A 5,456-nucleotide genomic window follows, 5' to 3' on the forward strand; every position below is an offset into this window, starting at 1 on the left:
AAAGATCCCAGATAGCTTCGGCTTGGGGACGGAACTTCCGAATTTCTGACCTATCAACCTATGATGGTAGTGTAACGGACTACCATGGTTGTGACGGGTAACGGGGAATCAGGGTTCGATTCCGGAGAGGGAGCCTTAGAAACGGCTACCACATCCAAGGAAGGCAGCAGGCACGCAAATTACCCACTCTCCGCACGAGGACGGTAGTGACTAGAAATAATGATATGAACCTTTATGGTTTGTAATCAGAATGGAATGGACTTAAAAGCTCCATTGATGAACGAGTAGAGGGCAAGTCTGGTGCCAGCAGCCGCGGTAATACCAGCCTCTACAAGCGTATGCAATAGTTGCTGCGTTTAAAAAGCTCATAGTTGGATCTGTTTGAGTAGAACGGCAACATGGTCTTCAGTTAAATCTGTTGACTCGTTCCGCTCATCCTTCGCATCGAAGAAATAGTTTGCACTTAAATGTGACGAACTGTGGAAACGGTGTTTTCACCCTGAGAAAATTAGAGTGTTCAAAGCATCCTTTGGGATCGAATAATAAAGCATGGAATAATGGAGAATGACCCGCTACTCGATTGATGCCGGTTGGCTGAGTGCGGTAATGATTGAAAGGAACAGACGGGGGCATTTGTATTGCTACGTTAGAGGTGAAATTCTTGGATCGTGGCAAGACAAACTACTGCGAAAGCATTTGCCAAGAATGTTTTCATTAATCAAGAACGAAAGTCAGAGTATTGAAGAGGATTAGATACCCTCGTAATTCTGACCATAAACTATACCAACCTACAATTTGTCAAAGTCGATCTTGACTTGGCAAGAGATTAACCGGGAAACCAAAGTTTATTGGTTCCGGGGGAAGTATGGTTGCAAAATCGAAACTTAAAGGAATTGACGGAAGGGCACCACCAGGAGTGGAGCCTGCGGCTTAATTTGACTCAACACGGGAAAACTCACCCGGTCCAGACATCTTAAGGATTGACAGATTGAATATCTTTCATGATTATATGGGCGGTGGTGCATGGCCGTTCTTAGTTAGTGGAGTGATCTGTCTGGTTAATTCCGATAACGAACGAGATCTTCTCCATCTAAATAATGAAATTCACTATATGTGAATTCAAACACTTCTTAGAGGAACTATGCGGAATTAAATACCGCAGATGAAGTGAGGCTATAACAGGTCTGTGATGCCCTTAGATGTTCTGGACTGCACGCGCGCTACACTGTGTACTTTTAGATTGAGTACTCAGCCCTTGGTCCGAAATGGACTGGGCAATCAGAGAAAAGTACAGCGCTTCAAGGGGATCGTCTGTTGTAACTTGCAGACGTGAACCAGGAATTCCTGGTACTTATGAGTCAACAACTCATAGGGATTACGTCCCTGCCCTTTGTACACACCGCCCGTCGCTACTACTGATTGGATAGTTAAGCAAGAATTGCAAATTCCTACTGTTGGGACTTCGGTCTCCGGCAACGGGATGAAGCGGATCGAGCTTAATTGTCTAGAGGAAGTAAAAGTCGTAACAAGGTTTCCGTAGGGGAACCTGCGGAAGGATCAGTGATTGATTCCTTCGGGCATGGCTGCTGGTAGAGGCCATGTCTGTAGTGCGCATGACGCTCTGTCGCTAGAGATTGCTTGGCAACCAATCTCGAATTATGTATCGAGCTCAAAAACTACTTGTGTGGATACATAGTTCAGCAGTCATGGCAAGGGACTGCTTAAAGGGAGACTAGTTAGCAAAAGCAGCCTAGCAGAACTGCAGCTATCTAGATCTCAGAAGCTGGGTTATAGAAGCCCAGCTATAGACTTGTGAATGAGAAAGGCCTAAAAAGGTCCACAAGTCGCGTGGTTAGAACCGACACGCAAAAATCCCAGCGAGTGACAGAGCGTTGCGCTGTTCAGTGGGAAAGAGTTGAGCTACTCGGGGCGCCCACTGAACTTGCTCCGAGCCAAAGGCTCGAAAAAACACAGCTTAGCCTCAGATCCTTTACATAGAAGGCTAGCTAAAATAAACTTACCTTGGACGAGGGTAAAGTTTAGTCAGTTCTTAGGGGAGAGTAATCCACAGCTTCTCGCCCTCTGAACATTCTCCCAGATATGTAGGTCTGGGAGAGTCTCCTCCTGTTCTTCGGAATCTGGAGGTAGACAAAGACAGTACGATACGATCTTGCATCGGGATGACTAACCGATAATGATCATAATCTGACAATTTTTCCGGCTTGAGGCACCGGAGTCAGATTAAAGACACATACTGAACTAAAGGCGTATGTGCAAAGCTTGTCGGAGTGTAGAGAGTCAAGCTGAGTTGACTCGTCACGTGGTGATGACAACAGCCATGTGCAAAACACTCACAACTTTATCGTCTATGTGGAAAAGGTTGCTAACAGCGCTCTCTATGAGAGGCCCTCGCATATAACTATACGAGGAAAAGGCGATAGAGTTGTTTGAATGTGGGGCAGGTTCATCGACAAGCTAAGTTGATCACATTCTTGTTGTGGCATCCTACTAGAATTGGTCACGGTCTGCACCAACTCTCCCCAAGTTGGCCAGACTTAAAACTAGAAATAAGGTTTGCAGCTATGTGAACCTAGAAACTGTAAAGGAGTTGAAAGAACTTAAAGGAATTGAAAGAGGCCTTGAGGTATATCCTCTTGGTAAAGACCCACAAAAGCTCACAAAAGTGGCTTCGAAGGGCAAAACTGGTTCATCCAAAACAATTGGAGAGCTTAAAGCAGAACCAATTCGAATGAAACACTATTGGTGAAACTTCATCATGAGAACGTCACAAGCTGATCACGCTCTATGATATGACTAGTATTATGTTGCTTCTAGTAGGCTAAGCGCAAGCCGAAACATCAACATGTGAAAGTCGTAGAATTTTGCAATCAAACTGTGGCTAGTACTGTGATGTTACTAGTAACCTGGTGTTCCGTCATATGGCCAAGAGAGCATTTGAAGGCGAAACTTCTGCATGGGAAAGCTGCATCATGATCAAAATTTTATATCGAGTATTATGTTGACGTTAGTAGGCCTTGGCCGAAAACGCAGCATGTGAAAGGTATAGATAAAAGTTATTGTTGCAGTCAGTACTGTGTAGTTACTAGTAGCTGGATTTAAGCTCAAAATGAGACACTGTTGGTGAAACTTCATCATGAGAATGTCACAAGCTGATCAAGCTCTATGATATGACTAGTATTATGTTGCTTCTAGTAGGCTAAGCGCAAGCCGAAACATCAACATGTGAAAGTCGTAGAATTTTGCGATCAAATTGTGGCTAGTACTGTGATGTTACTAGTAACCTTGTGTTACGTCATATGGCCAAGAGAGCATTTGAAGGCGAAACTTCTGCATGGGGAAGCTGCATCATGAACAAAAGTTTATATCGAGTATTATGTTGACATTAGTAGGCCCTGGCCGAAAGCGCAGCATGTGAAAGGTATAGATAAAAGTTATCGTTGCAGTCAGTACTGTGTAGTTACTAGTAGCTGGATTTAAGCTCGAAATGAGACACTGTTGGTGAAACTTCATCATGAGAACGTCACAAGCTGATCACGCTCCATGATATGACTAGTATTATGTTGCTTCTAGTAGGCTAAGCGCAAGCCGAAACATCAACATGTGAAAGTCGTAGAATTTTGCGATCAAATTGTGGCTAGTACTGTGATGTTACTAGTAACCTTGTGTTACGTCATATGGCCAAGAGAGCATTTGAAGGCGAAACTTCTGCATGGGGAAGCTGCATCATGAACAAAAGTTTATATCGAGTATTATGTTGACGTTAGTAGGCCCTGGCCGAAAGCGCAGCATGTGAAAGGTATAGATAAAAGTTAGCGTTGCAGTCAGTACTGTGTAGTTACTAGTAGCTGGATTTAAGCTCGAAATGAGACACTGTTGGTGAAACTTCATCATGAGAACGTCACAAGCTGATCACGCTCTATGATATGACTAGTATTATGTTGCTTCTAGTAGGCTAAGCGCAAGCCGAAACATCAACATGTGAAAGTCGTAGAATTTTGCAATCAAACTGTGGCTAGTACTGTGATGTTACTAGTAACCTTTTCTTACGTCATATGGCCAAGAGAGCATTTGAAGGCGAAACTTCTGCATGGGGAAGCTGCATCATGAACAAAAGTTTATATCGAGTATTATGTTGACGTTAGTAGGCCCTGGCCGAAAGCGCAGCATGTGAAAGGTATAGATAAAAGTTATCGTTGCAGTCAGTACTGTGTAGTTACTAGTAGCTGGATTTAAGCTCGAAGTGAGACACTGTTGGTGAAACTTCATCATGAGAACGTCACAAGCTGATCACGCTCTATGATATGACTAGTATTATGTTGCTTATAGTAGGCTAAGCGCAAGCCGAAACATCAACATGTGAAAGTCGTAGAATTTTGCGATCAAACTGTGGCTAGTACTTTGATGATGCTTGTAGCCAACCGAATTGGTTGAAAAGCCCAATAAGTAAGCTAACTTGGGAGAGCTTGTTGGAAACCAAATGCTACTAGATTGGTCCAAATACATCCTTCAACAGGGGATCACTTGGCTCGCTTTACGAAGAGGAGCACAGCTATATGTGTTAATTCGGTATGAATCGCAAGATTTGTTTACCGACCTCTCTAACGCAAAAGGCGGTCTCGGCTTCGGCTGTTGACTGCGTCCGATTCAGGGTTATATAACTCTCGATTGAACACATTGATGTTCTATTGTTGGTGCTTCCAATAAAATTGGAACACTTAAAGCAGAACCGATTCAAATAATAGCATTCTGATCAATGATTGCATTCCTTGATCAAGAACTGCTGGAGTCATTGTGATGGCGAATTTTCTTCATAAGAAAATTGCAAAGAGACGGAACTTAATGAGACTAGTATTATGTTGTTTCTAGTAAGCGGAAGCTGAAACAGCAACATGTGAAAATCAAGTTTTGTTCAATGATCTCGAGGCGATAAGTACTATGAAGCAACTAGTAGCCTAAGCATGACTCAGATTTGAGACAGTCAAAAAGACTGGCGAAACTTCTTCACATGAAAGTTACATAGAGAACTACAAATGTATACAGCGAGTATTATGTTGTTTCTAGTAGGCGAAAGCTGAAACATCAACATGTGAAAGTTGTCTGCAAACTGTAGAACGATATGTGATTAGTACTGTGCTGTTACTAGTAGCCAGTCTGACTGTAGAAGCCAAGACAAAGGGAAACTAATGCATCTGAAAAGGACAAGTTATGGAAAGGTATGCACGATAAGTATTATGTTGTTTCTAGTAAGCGGCAGCTGAAACATCAACATGTGAACGTCGTTGTGTACAGTAACCTAGAACTATATAGTCCTTAGTAACGTGCATTTACTAGTACCTGTAATTGGTATTCAGACTCAGGCAGTTTGGAATAGTTTGGCAAAGATGCACCAGAGAAAACTGGGATTTGATACAGAAATTGTTGAATACAAGTATTAT

The 5,456-nt window shown here is 42.8% G+C and overlaps 1 pseudogene; it reads left to right on the plus strand.

The window, feature by feature from the left end:
* The first annotated feature begins 4,522 nt into the window (after positions 1–4,522).
* LOC142355997 (5.8S ribosomal RNA) lies at positions 4,523–4,674 on the plus strand (annotated as a pseudogene).
* The last annotated feature ends 782 nt before the right edge of the window (positions 4,675–5,456 follow it).

This window comes from Convolutriloba macropyga, unplaced genomic scaffold (assembly GCF_964194025.1).
Source record: "Convolutriloba macropyga unplaced genomic scaffold, txConMacr16.3 SCAFFOLD_6418, whole genome shotgun sequence".
Classification (NCBI taxonomy): Eukaryota; Metazoa; Xenacoelomorpha; order Acoela; family Convolutidae; genus Convolutriloba; species Convolutriloba macropyga.